This window comes from Eurosta solidaginis, chromosome 3 (assembly GCF_040869045.1).
Source record: "Eurosta solidaginis isolate ZX-2024a chromosome 3, ASM4086904v1, whole genome shotgun sequence".
Lineage (NCBI taxonomy): Eukaryota > Metazoa > Arthropoda > Insecta > Diptera > Tephritidae > Eurosta > Eurosta solidaginis.
In genome coordinates this window covers 237,030,418-237,050,807 of record NC_090321.1, presented here as the reverse complement: position 1 = coordinate 237,050,807, position 20,390 = coordinate 237,030,418, and the positions used below count along the sequence as shown (strand labels likewise).

General features: G+C 39.9%; 1 protein-coding gene across 16 annotated transcripts in view; it reads left to right on the top strand.

Annotated features, from left to right (window-relative positions):
- The window catches only part of tor (tyrosine protein kinase receptor torso), a 435,792-nt gene that overhangs the window by 90,332 nt on the left and 325,070 nt on the right, over nt 1-20,390 (top strand). Inside the window, exons 1-4 of one of the 16 annotated variants that reach the window (XM_067775608.1) lie at nt 6,075-6,246; nt 6,986-7,367; nt 7,425-7,604; nt 7,657-7,785. The exons of 12 other annotated variants lie outside the window; for them this stretch is intronic. The gene's annotated coding sequence lies outside the window, so the exon portion shown is untranslated. Of the gene's footprint in view, nt 1-6,074; nt 6,247-6,753; nt 6,843-6,985; nt 7,368-7,424; nt 7,605-7,656; nt 7,786-20,390 lie in introns of those variants that run through there. 3 more of the 16 variants (XM_067775609.1, XM_067775602.1, XM_067775603.1) reach the window with 3 other exon arrangements.

The window sequence follows — 20,390 nt, the reverse complement described above, 5'->3', positions numbered from 1 at the left end:
GATCGTACGACCAAGATGAACGACTCATTGCCAAATTGTAATAAGGAGGATGATAAGAGGAAGCCTGAGTCGCAAGCCAAGGACGACAAATACGCATTAAGCGATGCGTCGGATTCGGGGAGCGAGAGTAGTGCTGATTCAATGAACTCCGTGTTGGAAAAGCACACAAATGAAAACGGAGTAGAAGAGTGGAGAAGGGTACGGAGCAGAGGAAGTAAAAGAGCTCTCTCGCAGTACCGTGCAGCACTAAGAATTGTCCAACGCCTGGGCGCAGTGGTCGACCCAACAGAAATGGAGATCGAGCACTTGGAAGGGGCCCATGACGCGGTAGAAGTAGGTCGAAGGCAGTTCAAAAGGTTTGCTGCTAGAAACCCTCGGTTCTGCAACCGGTAAGAGGAGGAAGAAGCGTCGAATGGCAGAATGAAGATGCAAAGTTCGGCGGAAGGCGACTAGCCTGCTTACAAGAGGCGGAAAGGACGCAGTCCCAGAGCTGCGAGGCAGGGCAGTCGCATAGACAAGACAAGTAGGCCCAAAGATGTAAGACAGATGGGCCCCAATAGCGAGGTAGCAACTACCTCGAAAGCTGCGAGTCAGAGGGAAGTTTCAACTACGGAAGTAGGAGATAAGCCAAAGGGAGATAACGCTAAGACTCCGGCTTTCTCGGAGGTGCTAAAGGGAGTTAAAGCTAAGAATCCGGCTTTCTCGGAGGTGCCAAAGGGAGTTAACACTAAGACTCCGGATTTTCCCGAGAAGATGAGTGATGTGGCAAAGCAGTCACTGACTGTGACGCTGGTTGGTCGTAGCAGTCCTTTCGGACAGATGACTACTGAAAGGTGGATATCTGTGGAAAGGGAGCCTATTAGCTTAATGCTTAAGATGATGCGGGAACAACCAAGTAATCCCCATCCAACCTTTGATTGGGGGGATGGTATAATGTTGTGAAAACGATAGCGTGCGACAATATCGCGAGCTTGCGGTGGCTGGAGGAAGTGGTTCCAAACCTCCAAAGGCAAGGCACGAACGCGCGGTTTGAGGTGGTGGATAAAGCGCAAATCCCCACGGCATCAAAAGTTAAGGTATGGATACCATGCGTGATGAAGTCGAAGGATACACTGCGACTTCTGTAGAATCAGAATCCGAACATAGCGACACAGGATTGGAAGGTACTTACTGTATCTCGGCCTACAGAGGAATGTTAGTTCTACATCTTCCAAATAAACAAGCAGGCGGAGGATATTTTGTACACGCAGCTTGGCAAAATGTCCTTTGGCACTGGCAAAGTTTACATGCGACTCAGGAAAAGAAGTCACGAGGATAAAAATCCTAACACGCTGGAAGTGGGCGAAGTCGAAAAGGACCTCAAAAGCCTTAGGGAAAAAATACAGGTGGAGGTCCCCGACATCACCACGAAGGTGTTAGAAGAGGACCAAAAGCCAGATGGTTCTGTGAGTCGCACAGAGGAACAACCGGCACAACAGTTACAAGAGGCTGAAGGGGGCTTCGAACACTCTATACAAAAAGGGCAAGGGGAGGACGACGACGTCACGATTAAGGTGCTGAAGGGGGACAAACAGCCCAATGGTGCTGCGAGTCCTACAGATAAACCTCCAACACAGTAAAGTGGCGTCGAGCGAACTCCTCTTAACCCTTGAGGAGGGTTCGTTTGACGTGGCGCTGATTCAGGAGCCGTAACTCTCATCGGGAGGAAAGGTTTCTGGACTTAGCGCGCGCGGATTTGGCGCTTACTATCCGCAAACGAAAGGGCGGGTGCGAGCTGTAGTAATTGTAAGGAAACAGCTGCATTTATATATGCTGCCTAATTACACTACTGAGGACCTCATATTGGTGGCCCTTGAGCAAAGGAATAAGCAGGCACTTATCCTGGCATCCTGCTACATGGCCCATGCTGCGGAGGTTCCACCGATGGAGTGCAAGAGGCTAGTACAGGACGAAGGGCGCAAAGGCGCGGATGCAAATGCGCACCACAATGAGTGGAAACCCTAGGTCAACAAACTGGACTAAATTCCAGAAACAGGTAGAAACGAAACTAGGACAACCCAAAGAGGTTGCCAATGTGGAAGAACTAGAGGAGTCTAATGAATTCCTAACAAGGACGCTTATGACTGCGTATAACAAACTTGCCCTCTAGGAAGATTCAGAGGAAAAGCAAAGCCGCCATGGTGGAGCAATTAGCTGAGTCTTCTAAGAAGACAGGTAAAATAAATGTTTAAGCTCGCAAAGACCGCGGAAAGCGAAGCGTGTCGGGACGAGTACAGGGATCTACTGAGGATCTACAACCGTGAAATTACCAGGGCGAAGAGAAACTCATGGAAAAGTTTCTGTACGCACATAGAGTGCTCCAGCGAAACAGCACGGTTGAAAAAAGTCCTGGCAAAGGGAAACATAGTCCAGGGACTAATAAAGAAAGAGAACGGGGAATGGTCACGTAATAGTGAGGAATCCCTTGAGGTGCTTCTCGATACATATTTCCCATCGGGAGACGATTTATAAGAGGCAGCAGACATCACTCACACTTCGATCACGGAGCTAGTAGTGCCGGGCTTGGTGACCGATACCAAGATCGAGTGGGCAGTGAAGACGTTTTATAAGTTTAAATCGCCGGGCCCTGATGGTATATTACCGGCCATGCTAAAAGTCTCAAGTAGGGCGGTCGTGGATTGGCTTAAAATAATATTCGATGGGTGCATAAGACTGAATCATCTACCGCACTCTTGGAGAACTGCTCGTGTAGCTTTTCTACCAAAGGCGGGGAAGATCAGTCACGTGTATCCCAAAGACTATAGACCCATTAGCTTAACATAATTTCTGCTCAAAACCTTTGAGAGGCTGATAGATGTGTACATAAGTTCCAACGTGGATGAAAAGCTGCTCTCCACAACACAGCATGCGTACACCAAAGGCAAGTCGGTAGACACTGCATTGCATAGGCTCGTAATAAGCATAGAGAAATCCCTGGAATATAAGGAGTATGCTCTAGGAGTCTTCTTGGACATTTGCCGGGGCTTTCAATAATGTTGCGAAATGGGCGATTATGGATGGTCTTAATTACATTAAAGTACATCCTGCTATAATCAGATGGATCGGCTGCATTTTAAATTGCAGAAAGATTACATCACAATGGGGATTGTACGAGGCTACGAAATCAGTGGACAGGGGCACGCCGCAGGGGGGGGGGTGCTATCACCTCTACTGTGAACGCTGGTCATCAACCAACTGCTCAGGCAATTCGATGAGGGACCCGTAAAACTTACGGCTTACGCAGATGACGTTGCAATTATCATAAGTGGAAAGTGCCTTCCAACGATTAGTTCTTTGATGGATCGGGCGCTTCGGGATATTCTTACCTGTGCATCTAATGTCGGGTTGAAAGTCAATGCGGAGAAGATATGGTCTTGTTTACAATGAGGTACACGGTCCCAAATTGGATCAGGCATAAGTTAGGAGGGGTGACCCTACAGGAGAAACCTTGCACAAAGTATCTAGGAAAAAGGAAGAATGCTGGGGTGTACGTGCGGCTTATCACCCTCTCTTTCTCATTGGGTTTTTACAGCGGTTGTAAGCCCTATCCAATACCATGGAGTTCTTGTTTAGTGGAAAGCCGCACAAAAAGGAGCCTACCTCAAAAAATTAGAGGGGGTATGCAGACTATCAATGCTTAGCATTACGGGAGCCCTGAAAACAACCCCGATAGCTGCACTGTATGCCATTCTGCACATTCCGCCTGTAGACCTGGTAGCAAAGAACATAGCGTTAACAACTGCGACCACGCTCGGTGCCTCGGGGCAGCTTGAGCGCCGACCATACGGCCACAGTAGTATAGCGTCATCAATCACAAGACGAACAGACTACCTGATTCCCTATCTGCGCTTCGAGGGCGATCTTAAGGCCACAATAGAGGTGGACGGTTAGCGCAAGGGTGCTCAAATGGCGGACGTGGCGATACATGTGTACACACATGGTTCCAAAGTAGTGGAAGGAGTAGGGTCTGCGGTATACTGTGCTGATCCGGAAATAAACAGATCCTACAGGCTGACGGATTACTGTAGCGTTTTCCAAGCAGAAATTGTAGCCATAACCAAAGCAGTAGAAACCCTGTAAGAAAATAGCCCAAGCTGCAATCGTGTTAACTTTTATATTGACAGTCAAGCAGCAATTATGGCAATAATCTCGCATACCACACCATCTAAATGCGTGTTAGAGTGTAAGCAGTCCCTGGAGAGAATCCGGACAGGGAGAAGCATCTATATTGGGTCACAGGGCATATGGGAATAGATGGGAATGAAAAAGCGGATGAACTAGCTAAAAAGAGCGCATCCCTTGAAGCTTGCTCCCTAGACGTCCCAATTAGACTGGTCGAAATTAAGCGAAGGCGAGAGGTGCACATGATCGACCAATCAGGAAAGGCGTGGCTTCAAGCGCGGGGCTGTAAAGTGTCGAAGATTATGTGGAGATCTTACAACCTTAGACTAACAAAGTTGCTTCTATCATTAAAAAGAGAGGACTGTAGACTCATGATGGGTATTCTGACTGGACACTGCTTTCTGGCGTCACATGCCTTTAAATTAGGCTTGGTCAGTAATAGCAGATGTATGAAGTGCGGGCGGGAGGAGGAAACGATCGAGCACGTTCTGTGCTCGTGCCCTGCGCTTGCCAGGCTAAGACTCCAGCTATTAGGAGTGAAACAGCTGTCATAGCTAGAAGCAGCAAGTGGCTTAAATCCTAGGAAGCTTCTAGCCCTGCGCTTGCCAGGCTAAGACTCCAGCTATTAGGAGTGATACAGCTGTCAGATCTAGAAGCAGCAAGTGGCTTAAATCCTAAGAAGCTTCTAGCCCTGCGCTTGCCAGGCTATTAGGAGTGATACAGCTGTCAGATCTAGAATCACCAAGTGGCTTAAATCCTAGGAAGCTTCTAGTATTTGCCAAGAGGACGGAGTTATTTTATACCATAAGTCCTGGTTTTCAGTTTGGTAGGTCAAACAAACTTCTGGTTACACTACGGACTTACTCAGTCTATGTGAGGTCCTCATGGACCGGCCAGTTCAACCTAACCTAACCTAGATATAAAACAAGTTTAAAAGGGTCGTAGTCTAGAATAAAAAGCTATAACTTAGCAAAAAATAGTTTTGAATCAATGATATTTCACTTATCAAGTTTTATTGTAAGAGGAAATGGGGAGAATTTTTTTTTTAAACGGGCGGTGCCACGTGTTATGTAGAAAAGTAATTTATCTGAAATGAAATGTACAATTGAAGCTCACGCTGAGTATATAATGTTCGATTACACCCGAACTTAGACACCTTTATTTGTTTTGTTATAAAATCAGCCTTGATATGTGGGTTTGTTTGATTTGATTATTTTACTATCATTGGCAATGATTTATCGCATATTTTAAATTTTTTTAAATTTTCATACCCATTTTTGTTAAGTGGGCGTGGTTGTGAACCGCATATTTTCATATAGTTTATCTTATATATAAAATTATCGTGTGACAATGTTTGTGGTTGAACTCCTTCAAAACGGCTCGACCGATTCTCATGAAGTCTAAGAATGGGATCGTATCTATTTTTCATAACCCAAAATGGTTAGTGTGCACAACCCATTATTATTATTTTTTTTTTGATATCACTTTTTTGTTTTTGTAAGAAACAGCACCTAAAAATATATATATAACACTCTGGGACTGACGCTGGTACTAGGAATAGGGGATGAAGAAGTATAAAAGAGCTAGAGGAAAGAATAAAGGGAAAGAAAAAGAGACTGTGAAAGAGGTAGAGTAAGACGAAGATAGAGAGATAGGGATAGATGGAACGAAGGCAGAAGGAGACGCAGCTGGAGTGAAAAAATGGATGGAAAATACGGCGAGGGAGAAAAAGATGCAAAAAGAGAAGTAAATAAAACACCAAAGAAAAAGGCGAGAGATACGGAGGGAGATTAAGGGGTAAGGGGTAAGAACGTCTTAAAGCATCGACTGCCGGATCTGCTAGTATACATATAATAGTACATACATATAATAGTATAGCTTGCAAAACTTCAACATTTTCTTCTTATAAATGTCAGCGGTGTCACGTTCACTCGTTCAAGATTTTAATAAAATTAAAATTGTCATTATAAATTCAACCAATCATCTAATTATTTCTAAATTTCGAAGATTCGATATCGATTTATTTTAATGTAGGCGAGGTCACCAACTGATTCCGGTCATTTTCACAATTCATATATATAAAAAGTATGACAACCTCCGTGGCAAGTTTCAATACAATATCTTTGTGGGTTTTTGATTTAGGGCTTAAAAGCCCTTCTAAATATGGGCACTTTGAAAGTACAATGGCGATGACAACACTTTGCCTAATTTCGTGCATGATATCTTCAACGGCTTAAGTTGTATAGCTTAGAAGACTTTCAAGTTATTTTCTTCTAAATGTAGGCGGTGACACGCCCATTTTTCAAAGTAATGTTTCTTGACATCTCACTTATCAATCTTTGCTAATGAATAATCGCATTATTTCCATGTTTCGAAGTTCTCGATATCGAAAAAGTGGGCGTCGACTCCGCTCAATACTTATCTATTCTATTTCGTAAAAATATCTCAATTTTCACTCAAGTTATGGTATGTCCATCCGGGACGATATTGAAGTTGTTTTTACGATACTGGTATTAACAGAGACAAATTTTTATTTAAATGACATACTTTTTTCCAAAAAATTTACCAATATGTGGTCTAAAATATAAATTCACTATGGGGCAGTACTGGAAGAATCATAGCATAGCGTGTAAATATATTGTAAAAGGCGTGAGGACCAATAACTCGTGAAGTTTATAGGTGTAAGTTCAAAAAATTATAAATTGAGTAATTTCAGAAAGCGGTATTTATTTCCATCCATTTTGTTAAGTACTTGCACACGATTACTACTTTCCTACACTTTTCTTTTTCACTACTTCCCTTTATTTCTTTCCTAACGCTATAGTGCAGATGTACCAGTAACCGGCCACTTAACTTTTTTTCTGCTTTTGAACTCTTCTTGGGTACATTTTATAATCGATATTAAAAAACTTTGAATTTTCAAATGACTATCACCCCTATTACGGTATCCGACGAATGCCATCCGCGGGGAAAGCGAATCGAATTGAGAAGATCTGGTATTCTCATAACCGATCGGCAATGCAGCTCGCGATAAAAATTTTGTAGATAAAGCAGTTCGGTGATTCCCTGCATTCCGATAACCGCAATAGAAACGCAATATCTGTCATTTGCTCTTAGTGTCATTCGCTAAAAAACTGTGGCGGATTGAAAAGCAAAATTTTACATAACGCGCAATGAAGCTAAAATAGAATGGAATTCAATAAAAGGTTAGTTATTTTTTATATTTTTTGGTAAAATTTATGAAATAGTGATTTTTTAAACAGAAGTCGCATCACAAATCGCGCACAGTTTTCTTTGATGGTTGAACGGATGAAGCTCAACGAGGACATCGCCAAAAACATATCCAAGCAGCCGTCAGACGTACTTTCAGTGTTTTGGACATTCCTAGGCACCGACTTAAATGCGTTGGGACCTCCAACAAAGTCCATTGCTGAGTGGAAAAGGTAAGAAAATTTTTTACATATAAAAAATTTTGTTAAACTCATGCAATTTCAGGTATGGTCAGATTTCAAATCTTCCATTAAGAAGAAAATGTCCCACAACCGCACCCAAATGCTAGCAACAGCTGGTGGACCAAACACCACAATAAATTTCACTGCCTTGGAAGAGGAAGTTGCGCAGCTGGTATGTTTTGGTGACGCCATAGCATTTGACATGGCTTTGCAGTACTTATATTTCCCTCTTCGAACCGCTTTGCAGATTTTGAGGTTTGGTTCCTGTCATTCCGGCTAATTCACCTCCTGATTCTTAGACTGGAGCGTTTACCCTTCCCCTTATGCGTCTTAAAAGCATGCTTGCCAGGTTCAGTCGATCGCTGTCTCTTGACTCTAGGGGTTTCTTCCTCTTCGATGCGATTGCAAAATTGAGGGCTGTTCGCAGTAAAGCTTTCGTCTGTGAGTTGTCTTCGACATTCTTCCACTGTCTCACGGGCCCATGAAAAGCAATCGCACTCATCGTTGGTTGGGTGAACCACTGGGCCCAAGCGCTGCATAATTCTTAATGCAGCCCGATATTTTGAGAGGGTTATCTTAACCTCCCTATCGCGTTGTTCCCGCTCTAACCTTAATTCTTTGTCCGAACTAGTATGCCGCTTCTTTACCGAGCGCACTCACTGCATACTATCATCGCTATCCGCGTCCGAGTCATCGCTGATAGCGATTTCCTCTTTTCCGGCTTGCGATGCCATCGCTTTTTCCTTCGAATCCTTACTTTCTCTTACAAATTTTGAGTTCATCTTGGTCGTACGACCACTTGCCCACAAGGCGGGCTCAGTGGTCTAATGTTAAAAATGGGGATAAAAACCGTCCGCCACAACAGCGCCCCTTGCTGTGGTAAGGCCATCATTACTTCCCGAGGCGGCCCGGTATCGGGAAGGCTCCGCTGAAATACAGCCGAATATATCCCCTGGCTCCAAATCGTCCAATCGGTCCGTATAGCATCCTGGATTAGGGATTATCACACATAAATTAGGTTAGGTTGAACTGGTCGGTCCATGAGGACCTCACATAGACTGAATGAGTCCGTAGTGTTACCAGAAGTTTGTTTTAATGACCAAACTAAAAAACCCTATCAAAAACTAGGACCTATGTTATAAAATAACTCCGTCCTCTTGGCAAATACTGGAAGATTCCTAGGACTTAAGCCACTTGCTGCTTCTAGATCTGACAGCTATATCACTCCTAATAGCTGGAGTCTTAGACTGGAAAGCGCAGGGCACGAGCACAGAACGTAATCGATCGTTTCCTCCTCCAATCCGCACTTCCTACATCTGCTATCACTGACCAAAAGTAATTTAAAGGCATGTGACGCCAGAAGGCAGTGTCTAGTCAGAAAACCCGTCATGAGTCTACATTCTTCTCTTTTTAATGATAGAAGCAACTTTATTAGTCTAAGGTTGTAAGACCTACACATAATCTTCGACACTTTACAGCCCCGCGCTTGAACCCGCGCCTTTCCTGCTTGATAGATCATGTACAGCTCTCGCCTTCACTTAATCTCGCCTAGTCTAATTCGGATTATCATACGTACTATAATTAATTTTAATATAAGCAAATTTTATTAAAATAAGGCGCTAAAGAAACAGCATGTCCGGATACTAGAATTGTGCGGTTGTTAACTATTTCTAGTAACCGGACACTTTGTCCGGATTCTGGAAAACACTATTGTTTTTATTCCAGCATCCGGACAGGTGTATTTACAAAAATATATACATATTTTCACTAATTATACTCAGTTGAGCAGAGCTCACAGAGTATATTAACTTTGATTGCATAACGGTTGGTTGTACAGGTATAAAGGAATCGAGATAGATATAGACTTCCATATATCAAAATCATCTATCGAAAAAAAATTCGATTGAGCCATGTCCGTCCGTCCGTCCGTCTGCCGTTAACACGATAACTTGAGTAAATTTTGAGCTATCTTGATGAAATTTGGTATGTAGATTCCTGGGAACTCATCTCAGATCGCTATTTAAAATGAACGATATCGGACAATAACCACGCCCACTTTTTTGATATCGAAAATTTCGAAAAATCGAAAAAGTGCGATAATTCATTACCAAATACGCATTAAGCGATGAACTTGGTAGGTGAGTTGAGTTTATGACACAGAATAGAAAACTAGTAAAATTTTGGATAATGGGCGTGGCACCGCCCACTTTTAAATGAAGGTAATTTGGAAGTTTTGCAAGCGGTAAATTGGCAGTCGTTGAAGATATCATGATGAAATTTGGCAGGAACGTTACTCTTATTACTTTATGTCTGCTTAATAAAAATTAGCAAAATCGGAGAACGACCACGCCCACTTTTAAAAAAAATTTTTTTTTAATTCAAATTTTAAAAGAAAAGTTAATATCTTTACAGCATATAAGTAAATTATGCCAACAGTCAACTCCAGTAATGATATGGTGCAACAAAATACAAAAATAAAAGAAAATTTCAAAATGGGCGTGGCTCCGCCCTTTTTCATTTAATTTGTCTAGGATACTTTTAATGCCATAAATCGAACAAAAATTAACCAATCCTTGTGAAATTTGGTGGAGGCTTAGCTCCTAGGACGATAACTGTTTTCTGTGAAAAAGGGCGAAATCGGTTGAAGCCACGCCCAGTTTTTATACACAGTCGACCGTCTGTCCTTCCGATCGGCCGTTAACACGGTAACTTGAGCAAAAATCGATATATCTTTACTAAACTCAGTTCACGTACTTATCTGAACTCACTTTGTATTGGTGTAAAAAATGGCCGAAATCCGACTATGACCACGCCCACTTTTTCGATATCGAAAATTACGAAGAATGAAAAAAATGCCATAATTTTATACCAAATACGAAAAAATGAATGAAACATGGTAATTGTATTGGTCTATTGACGCAAAATATAACTTTAGAAAAACACTTGGTAAAATGGGTGTGACACCTACCATATTAAGTAGAAGAAAATGAAAAAGTTTTGCAGGGCGAAATCAAAAGCCCTTGGAATCTTGGAAGGAATACTGTACGTGGTATTACATGTATATCTAAATAAATTAGCGGTACCCGACAGATGATGTTCTGGATCACCCTGGTCCACATTTTAGTAGATATCTCGAAAACGCCTTCACATATACAACTAAGGGCCACTCCCTTTTAAAACCCTCATTAATACCTTTAATTTGATACCCATATCGTACAAACACATTCTAGAGTCACCCCTGGTCCACGTTTATGGCGATATCTCGAAAAGGCGTCCACATATAGAACTAAGGCCCACTCCTATTTAAAATACTCATTAACACCTTTCATTTGATACCCATACCGTACAAAAAAATTCTAGAGTCACCCCTGGCCCACCTTTATGGAGATATCTCGAAAAGGCACCCACTTATAGAACTAAGGCCCACTCCCTTTTAAAATACTCATTAACACTTTTCATTTGATACCCATATCGTATAAACAAATTCTAGAGTCACCCGTGGTCCACCTTTATGCCGATATCTCGAAAAGGCGTCCACCTATAGAACTAAGGCCCACGCCCTTTTAAAATACTCATTAACACCTTTCATTTGATACCCATATCGTACAAACAAATTCTAGAGTCACCCCTGGTCCACCTTTATGACGATATCTCGAAAAGACGTCCACCTATAGAACTACGGCCCACACCCTTTTAAAATACTCATTAACACCTTTCATTTCTAGAGTCGCCCCTGGCCCACCTTTATCGCGATATCTCGAAAGTGCATCCACCTATAGAACTAAGGCCCACTCCCTTTTAAAATACTCATTAACACCTTTCGTTTGATACCCATATCGTACAAACAAATTCTAGAGTCACCCCTGGTCTACCTTTATGGAGATATCTCGAAAAGGCGTCCACCTATAGAACTAAGACCCACGCCCTTTTAAAATACTCATTAACACCTTTCATTTGATACCCATATCGTACAAACAAATTCTAGTGTCACCCCTGGTCCACCTTTATGGCGATATCTCGAAAGGGCGTCCACCTATAGAATTAAGGCCCGCGCCCTTTTAAAATACTCATTAGCACCTTTCATTTGATACCCATATTGTACAAACGCATTCTAGAGTCACCCCTGGTCCACGTTTATGGCGATATCTCGAAAAGACGTCCACCCATAGAACAAAGGCCCACTCCCTTTTAAAACACTTATTACACTTTTGGTTTGACACCCATATTGTACAAACGCATTCTAGAGTCAACTCAGGTCCACTTTTATAACGATATTCCGAAATGCGTCCACCTATAGAACTTAGGCCCACTCCCTTTTAAAATACTCATTAACACCTTTCATTTGATACCCATATAGCACACACAAATTCTAGTCACCCCTGGTCCACGTTTATGGCAATATCTCGAAAAGGCGTCCACATATAGAACTAAGGCCAACGCCCTCTTAAAATACTCATTAACACCTTTCATTTGATACTCATATCGTACAAACAAATTCTAGAGTCACCCCTGGTCCATCTTTATGACGATATCTCGAAAAGCCGTACATCTATAGAACTTAGGCCCACGCTCTTTTAAAATACTCATTAACACCTTTCATTTCATACTCATATCGTACAAACAAATTCTAGAGTCACCCCTGGTCCATCTTTATGGCGATATCTCGAAAAGGCGTCCACATATAGAACTAAGGCCCACGCCCTCTTAAAATACTCATTAACGCCTTTCATTTGATACTCATATCGTACAAACAAATTCTAGAGTCACCCCTGGTCCACCTTTATGGCGATATCTCGAAAAGACGTCCACCTATAGAACTTAGGCCCACTCCCTTTTAAAATTATCATTAACACATTTCATTTGATACCCATATCGTACAAACAAATTCTCGAGTCAGGCCTGGTCCACCTTTATGGCGATATCCCTAAATGGCGTCCATCTATAGATCTATGGCCCACTTCCTCTTAAAATACTCTTTAATACCTTCCATTTGATATACATGTCATACAAACACATTCCAGGGTTACCCTAGGTTCCTTTTACAACATGGTGATTTCCCTTACTTTGTCTCCACAGCTCTCAACTGAGTATTTAATGTTCGGTTACACCCGAACTTAGCCTTCCTTACTTGTTTTAAACTGTTATCACGTATTTTTGTCAATTATATATAGAATAACAGTCATTTGAATCACTTTTGTCACGAAATTATTAGCAAAAACTCACCTGATAGAATTGAAGTACAACTAGCAAAAAAATTTTCAAGTAGCACGTCTTAACACACCTAAACTAAAAGTGAAACAATAAAGGATCTTCTGAAAATAAAGCAAAAGGCAAATTGCGAAACCGTTATAAATGAGTGGCTTCTTCCAATGAATTTTTCGGATTTTAAAATAAGTCAACGGCTTGCTTATTTCAAACGATTAAAGTGAAAAATGTCCGGTTACTGGGGGGTGTCCGGTTACTGGTACATCTACCCTACTTATACCTACCTCGCTCTCACACTCTCTCATAAACACAATCTCTACCTACACTCGCTCCTTTGCTTCTCCCTCAGCCTCTGTCTAAACTTCATCTCACCCTTTCTCTTTAAATCACTTCCCTTGTTCTTCTGGTGTACCTGTTTCTGTTACCGTCAAAGCCCCAGTCCCGCTCTTGTAAATTTCCCTTTACCTCTCCGTCTGCCAGTACCCGTCTCACTTTCTTTAGCTCTTTCTCTTCCCCTCCCTTTTCCAATCTCTTCCAATCGTGAATATAACTTTTTCAGAAAGGTCCGTCCCAGCTTCACATTCTGAAAAAAGTATCCTTAATACCAATCTACGCAAAGAGGCTCATTACGTACCCAATTCTAAGCGAATCGCACAATAAAAATACTTTTTAGAATAGGTCGTTCTCTATCCCAAATATTATTTTTAACAAAAAGCTTCTGATCAATTAAGCTTCAAGCAAATCAAACTTTTAAAGTATGGTGCGTCAAGTGGCCCGATTATGGAAAATTGTAAGTCATTTAAGTAGCAAAGATATCCCCACAAATATGTATACCGAAATGACCAGAAGGACGGTCTGCGTTTATTAAGCCATATCTATCGGTATGTCTGTTTAAATGCAAACTAATTCTTCAACTTTTGAGATATTTTGAGGAAACTTGGTGCGCAAGAATATTTTGATGTCCGGCTGATCATTTGTCAGATTAGAATGAATCGGATCACTATAGCAAATACAAACAGTGCAACCGATTATTCAGATAAGAGCGTTTTTGTAATTTCTTCCACACAACGATAATCAATATAAAATTTGAAAAGAATGATAAACACGCGATCTTGCAGTTAGCATAATGCTCTTTTTTAGTTTTTCCTACGAATTAGCGGAAAGGGACTTACAAAAGTATTGTATGCCGACTACTACCGGCATCTGAAAGGCATATGAATTTTCAAGACAGAAATACGCTTAAATAAATAAATAAATGTAAGGCGCGATAACCTCCGAAGAGATCTAAGCTTCTCTTCCAATTTGCGTCGTGCTCCTCTTGATTTTCCCTACAAATTGGCCGGACCGGACCTATATGTTTTATGTCGACTCCGAACGGCATCTGCAAGGCAGATGAGTTTTCACTGAGAGCTTTTCATGGCAAAAAGAAACTCGGAGCGCTTTCCAAACACTGCCGAGGGGCGACCCCGCTTAGAAAAATTTTCTTTTAATTGAAAAACATTATTTCTAAAATTTTGATGTTGCTTTGCCCGGTGTTCAAACCCAGGGCATACGGTGTGGTAGGCACGCTACCATCATACCACGGTGGCCGCCACACATTTGTTAGTTGAACTAAAATCTTGTGTATTTCAAACAATCCGTGATTTGTAGGTAACTAATATGATTAATAAATTAGTACACACATTTATTAATTTGCACAGATCAACCGCAACACAAAGCAAATAATGTCAATTAGTGGTGACTAATTGGGGTGCAATATCATACATAGCATACATTTGGGCCTTAAATTTATCACATAACATCATTTGGCAATTAGAGATCAGAATTAGGGTACGCTTACGCAGCCACCGATAAACCGAAAAATTGCAATCAGCTGATGAAATCGGCCGGGCTGGTGTCAAAATTGCAACCGATTATTGGCCGGCAGTTTGTTTCTTATATTTTACTTTTTGCAAAAATACGCTTGCGTTGATGCTTTTATGTGCTTATCCCATAAAAGGCGCCTGTTTTGCACACAATTAATCAATTTTCAGTCTATCGCACAAATAATTAACTTTATCGGGCGATAAAATTGAACACGCGCGAATTTATCGAGAGTGAAAAACGACAACGGCCAACAACAATTCGGTGATCGATTGAAATGAACACACGATCATCGGGCGATCAAAATCGATGGCTGTGTAAGCATACTCTTACCATTGGGTGAATCCAGTGAGAAAGAGTGTATAAAAACCGAAAGTCCGTCAGATAACTGAAGAATAGAAAATATCCACAGGAAAGATAACAGCGACCAGACAACCGACGCACAACACATAATCGCTGCTACGCCAGTCATGCCAAAAGTCGCTTGAGAGTTAACGCGCAAATTATTGATGATGAGATGATATTCACCCTTATTATGGTTGTCAATGTCAATCATCACTTCGTATCGTCATCAACGTCACGTCTATGTGGAATGGGTATTTACCAAAACAATGTATTGACGTTGATGTGTTATTGATAATTTTATAGAAAAACTATGTCCCTATACTTTTGGCATTTGTTTATTTACAACTTTTTCAGTGGTTATTTGATAATTAGTGTAAAATTTGTGATTTAAAATGTTTTTCGTGTCGGACAGTGAAACTTCAAGCTTCAAGTGATGACGAGTGCAAGTAGATGTTACTTCTCCAAAGAAAAAAAAAAACAAAACGCACCAAAAGTCTTACATATTAAAATTTGCTATAATTGCTGCTTTGCATTAGAGCACAATTCTCCATTCCGGGCAAAACATAAAGAATTTTCTTTAAAATTTTTGAACTGCCCCCTGTTAAACCCTTGACAAGGGTTGCATTCTTTTCCAATTCTTAAACAAGCTCCGTGAATTGGTTGTTATTGGTTATTTTTACCATTTTCTGAAATTTAATTAAAAATAAATAAATAACGTGTATTTATAAGAAAAAATAAAGCTTTTTTACCAATTTTTAATAGCCGAATCTCGTAATGCAGTGCTTGTTGTCACCAAATTTTGACAAATTTTGCGTCATGTCACATGAACACAACTTCAATATTGTTTTATCTGATACCAAAAAAGCATCAACACCTGTCAATAGTTATCGACTTTGACAACGCCGATACCAATTCATGACTATCGACACTAATTTCCTCACTATTTCTTCTTCTTACGCCCCGATTCTAGTGTGGTAACAACATTCTTCACCACGGTAACGAAATCATGTGGCAACTTTTACACCCCTTTGGTATTCTACCTGCGAAAGTAGCCGGATAATTTTTTACCCACAAAAGTAGGTGGTAACATCGAAATAACCACACAACAGCTGTTGTTTAGAAATAGGCAAAACTGAAAAATAAAGAATTGTAAGCGCAAATAAGTAAAGATGATAGTAAACAAGTAAGGAAGGTTAAGTTCGGGTATAACCGAACATTACATACTCAGTTGGGAGCTATGGTGACAACATAACGGAAAATAACCATGTAGAAAAATGAACCAAGGGTAACCCTGGAATGTGTTTGTATGACATGTGTATCAAATGAAAGGTATTAAAGAGTATTTTATGAGGGAGTGGGCCATAGTTCTATAGGTGAACGTCATTTAGGGATATCGCCATAAAGGTGGACCAGGGCTGACTCTAGAATTTGTTTGTACGATATGGGTATCAAATGAAAGATGTTAATGAGAATTTTAAAAGGCGTGGGCTTAGTTCTATAGGTGGACGCCGTTTCGAGATATCGCCATAAATGTGGACCAGGGGTGACCCTAGAACGTGTTTGTACGATATGGGTATCAAATGAAAGGTGTTAATGAGTATTTTAAAACGGAGTGGGCCTTAGTTCTATAGGTGGACGCCGTTTCGAAATATCGCCATAAAGGTGGACCAGGGGTGACTCTAGAATGTGTTTGTACGATATGGGTATCAAACGAAAGGTGTTAATGAGTATTTTAAAAGGGAGTGGGCCTTAGTTCTATAGGTGGACGCCTTTTCGAGATATCGCCATAAAGGTGGACCAGCGGTGACTCTAGAATGTGTTTGTACGATACGGGTATCAAATGAAAGGTGTTAATAAATATTTTAAAAGGAAGTGGGCCTTAGTTCTATAGGTGGACGCCTTTTCGAGATATCGCCATAAAGGTGGGTCAGGGGTGACTCTAGGATGTGTTTTTGCGATATGGGTATCAAATTAAAGGTATTAATGAGGGTTTTAAAAGGGAGTGGTGGTAGTTGTATAGGTGGTCGCCTTTTCGAGATATCGCCATAAAGGTGGGTCAGGGGTGACTCTAGGATGTGTTTTTACGATATGGGTATCAAATTAAAGGTATTAATGATGGTTTTAAAAGGGAGTGGTGGTAGTTGTATATGTGAAGGTATTTTCCAGATATCGACCAAAATGTGGACCAGGGTGACCCAGAACATCATCTGTAGGATACCGCTTATTTATTTATATATGTAATACCAAGAATATTATTCCCGCAAAGATTTCGAGGGTTTTTTTATTCCGCCCTGCAGAACTTTTTCATTTTCTCCTACTTAATATGGTAGGTGTCACACCCATTTTACAAAGTTTTTTTCTAAAGTTATATTTTGCGTCAATAAACCAATCTAATTACCATGCTTCATCCCTTTTTTCGTATTTGGTATGGAATTATGGCATTTTTTTCATTTTTCGTAATTTTCGATATCGAAAAAGGGGGCGTGGTCATAGTCGGATTTCGGCTATTTTTTATACCAATACAAAGTGAGTTCAGATAAGTACCTGAACTGAGTTTAGTAAAGATATATCGATTTTTGCTCAAGTTATCGTGTTAGCGGCCGAGCGGAAGGACAGAAGGTCGACTGTGTATAAAAACTGGGCGTGGCTTCAACCGATTTCGCCCTTTTTCACAGAAATAAGTTATCGTCCTAGAGTCTAAGCCCCTACCAGATTTCACAAGCATTGGTAAATTTTTGTTCGACTTATGGCATTAAAAGTATTCCAGACAAATTAAATGAAAAAGGGCGGAGCTACGCCCATTTTAAAAATTTCTTTTATTTTTGTATTTTGTTGCACCATATCATTACTGGAGCTGAACGTTGACATAATTTACTTAGATACTGTAAAGATATTAAATTTTTTGTTAAAATTTAAATTAAAAAATTGTTTTTTTAAAGTGGGCGTGTTCGTTCTCCGATTTTGCTAATTTTTATTAAGCATACATATAGTAATAGGAGTAACGTTCCTGCCAAATTCCATCATGATATCTTCAACCACTGCCAAATTACAGCTTGCAAAACTTTTAAATTACCTTCTTTTAAAAGTAGGCGGTGCCACGCCCATTGTCCAAAATTTAACTAGTTTTCTATTCTGCGTCATAAGTTCAACTCACCTACCAAGTTTAATCGCTTTATCCATCTTTGGTAATGAATTATCGCACTTTTTCGGTTTTTAGAAATTTTGGATATCGAAAAAGTGGGTTTTGTTATAGTCCGATATCATTCATTTTAAATAGCGATCTGAGATGAGTGCCCAGGAACCTACATACCAAATTTCATCAATATACCTCAAAATTTACTAAAGTTATCGTGTTAACGGACGGACGGATGGACGGACGGACATGGCTCAATCAAATTTTGTTTCGATCCTGATGATTTTGATATATGGAAGTCTATATCTATCTCGATTCCTTTATACCTGCACAATCAACCGTTATCCAATCAAAGTTAATATAATCTGTGAGCTCTGCTCAACTGAGTATAAAAAGTGTTGCCTCTTGCTATACATATTTGTTTACATTAGGGGGACTCATGAAAGCATATAAACTTATAATGTGTAAAATTATATCCATTTACACACACTGTTATATGAACGCACCTAGTAATATTCTTGATGAACCTGATTGTTTATCAGCTGTATTATTGCCAAACAAAATTTTTTTGATTGTTATACAAATTAAAAAATGCCAAGATTAAGTGAAAGATCAAAACTAAAACGTCTTTACTTGCTGATGTTGGAGATTTCTGATGAAAATGCCTGCTGTAATGTCTGCAAGGTTGCATTCCTTTGAGTTTACCGCGTTTACACAATGAAATGTGCGCGTAAATTTATACAAATTGTGTAAATGATTTTCATACAAAATTTGACAGCTCGTTTACGCACTAGATAAATTTATACGTTTACACACTTTGTAAGGCATTTATAAAGTTACATGAGTCGCCCTATTATGTATTTTCACAGAGCAAATTACAATATACCTATGTAGAAATTTATGCATAATATGCATATACACATTGTCCCGTTTATTCGTTAACCTCGTATCTACAAGTGAGACATTTTCGTTAAAGCGAACACGGTTGCCACACCATGTTTTCATTCGGGACCAAAATTCATCGAAAAAAAGGACCAAATTTTTGTTTTATTTTATTAGTATAAAATACAAAATTTTAGGATATTTCGATATAAAATTTTATTAAACAGAGTGAAGACTTTCCTTTAACTCAAGCTGAACAAACAAATATATGTGTATTCAACCAAAAATGGTACTATATTTTGACATAGGATAAGTCTATGTCTTTCACCAACCAAACGTTTTGAACCTGGTTTTCGTCGAAAAGCTCTAGGTTCTAGCATTATGTTGTTGATTGCAATGAAATAAAATGTATAGTGCCGTTAGGTTTTAGTAAGAGACGGTTCAAAATTTGCGTTCTGGTGTTGCCGAACTATGTATGTGGAAAACTCAGTAAATCATAAATGAAACTAGGCAATTTTGTTAGTGCTATTTTTGTAGATGCTTACTTTTTACCTTAACGTTTAAACTTCATATCAGAGCCTATATTCAGTAAGTGTGAGTTTTGATCCTAGGCCTCACGGGTTCTGCTAGCAGCTACGGGAATAATTTTATACAAAACATTTCTTCCGAAATCAAATTCTTTTGCATTTGCTTTCTTCTGTCTTCGAGTTAAAATATTTCTTGTGCCAAGATACTAAGTTTTCAATTACCTTGCGTGGCTTAAAACCACAATAGTCCTGGAATTCCTTAAATTCATTGAGCTGGGTGAGAAAGATTTAAATATCAACGTGCCAAACGAGAAGTAATGCATAGAATTTCTTTGTATAAAGCTTGAAACACAATGCCCTGATGCCGCGAAATAAACGCGATGAACATCGCCTTGTCAAAAATAGAATCCCCATAATTATATGAAGGTGAACACAATGAACGCCAAGAGCGGAATTTACGCGACGTCATTTTGCGACGATAGATTTATTTCTATCGTCGCCGTCAGGCGATGACGACAAACATTCCAAAGGTTCCTGCTGTTCAATTTTTTAAGTATAAAAAAAGAAAACATAATATACAAAAACAAATTTTTTTTCTTTACATATAATTTTTAATTTAATTTCTTAACATTTTTGTTTTGTTAATTTCTTAATATTTTGGGCGTGTTTTAGCAGTCAAGTGCTAAAGCAAAGAATTAAAAAAGTTTTAATTGTTTTCATCTTTATTTCTAAATAGTGGCCACTCTGAATAAACAGCGTCAATTTCTTCCGGCATTGTGTTTTAAGTAGACGAAATGTCTGGGCGTAATTTGAAAAATGTTA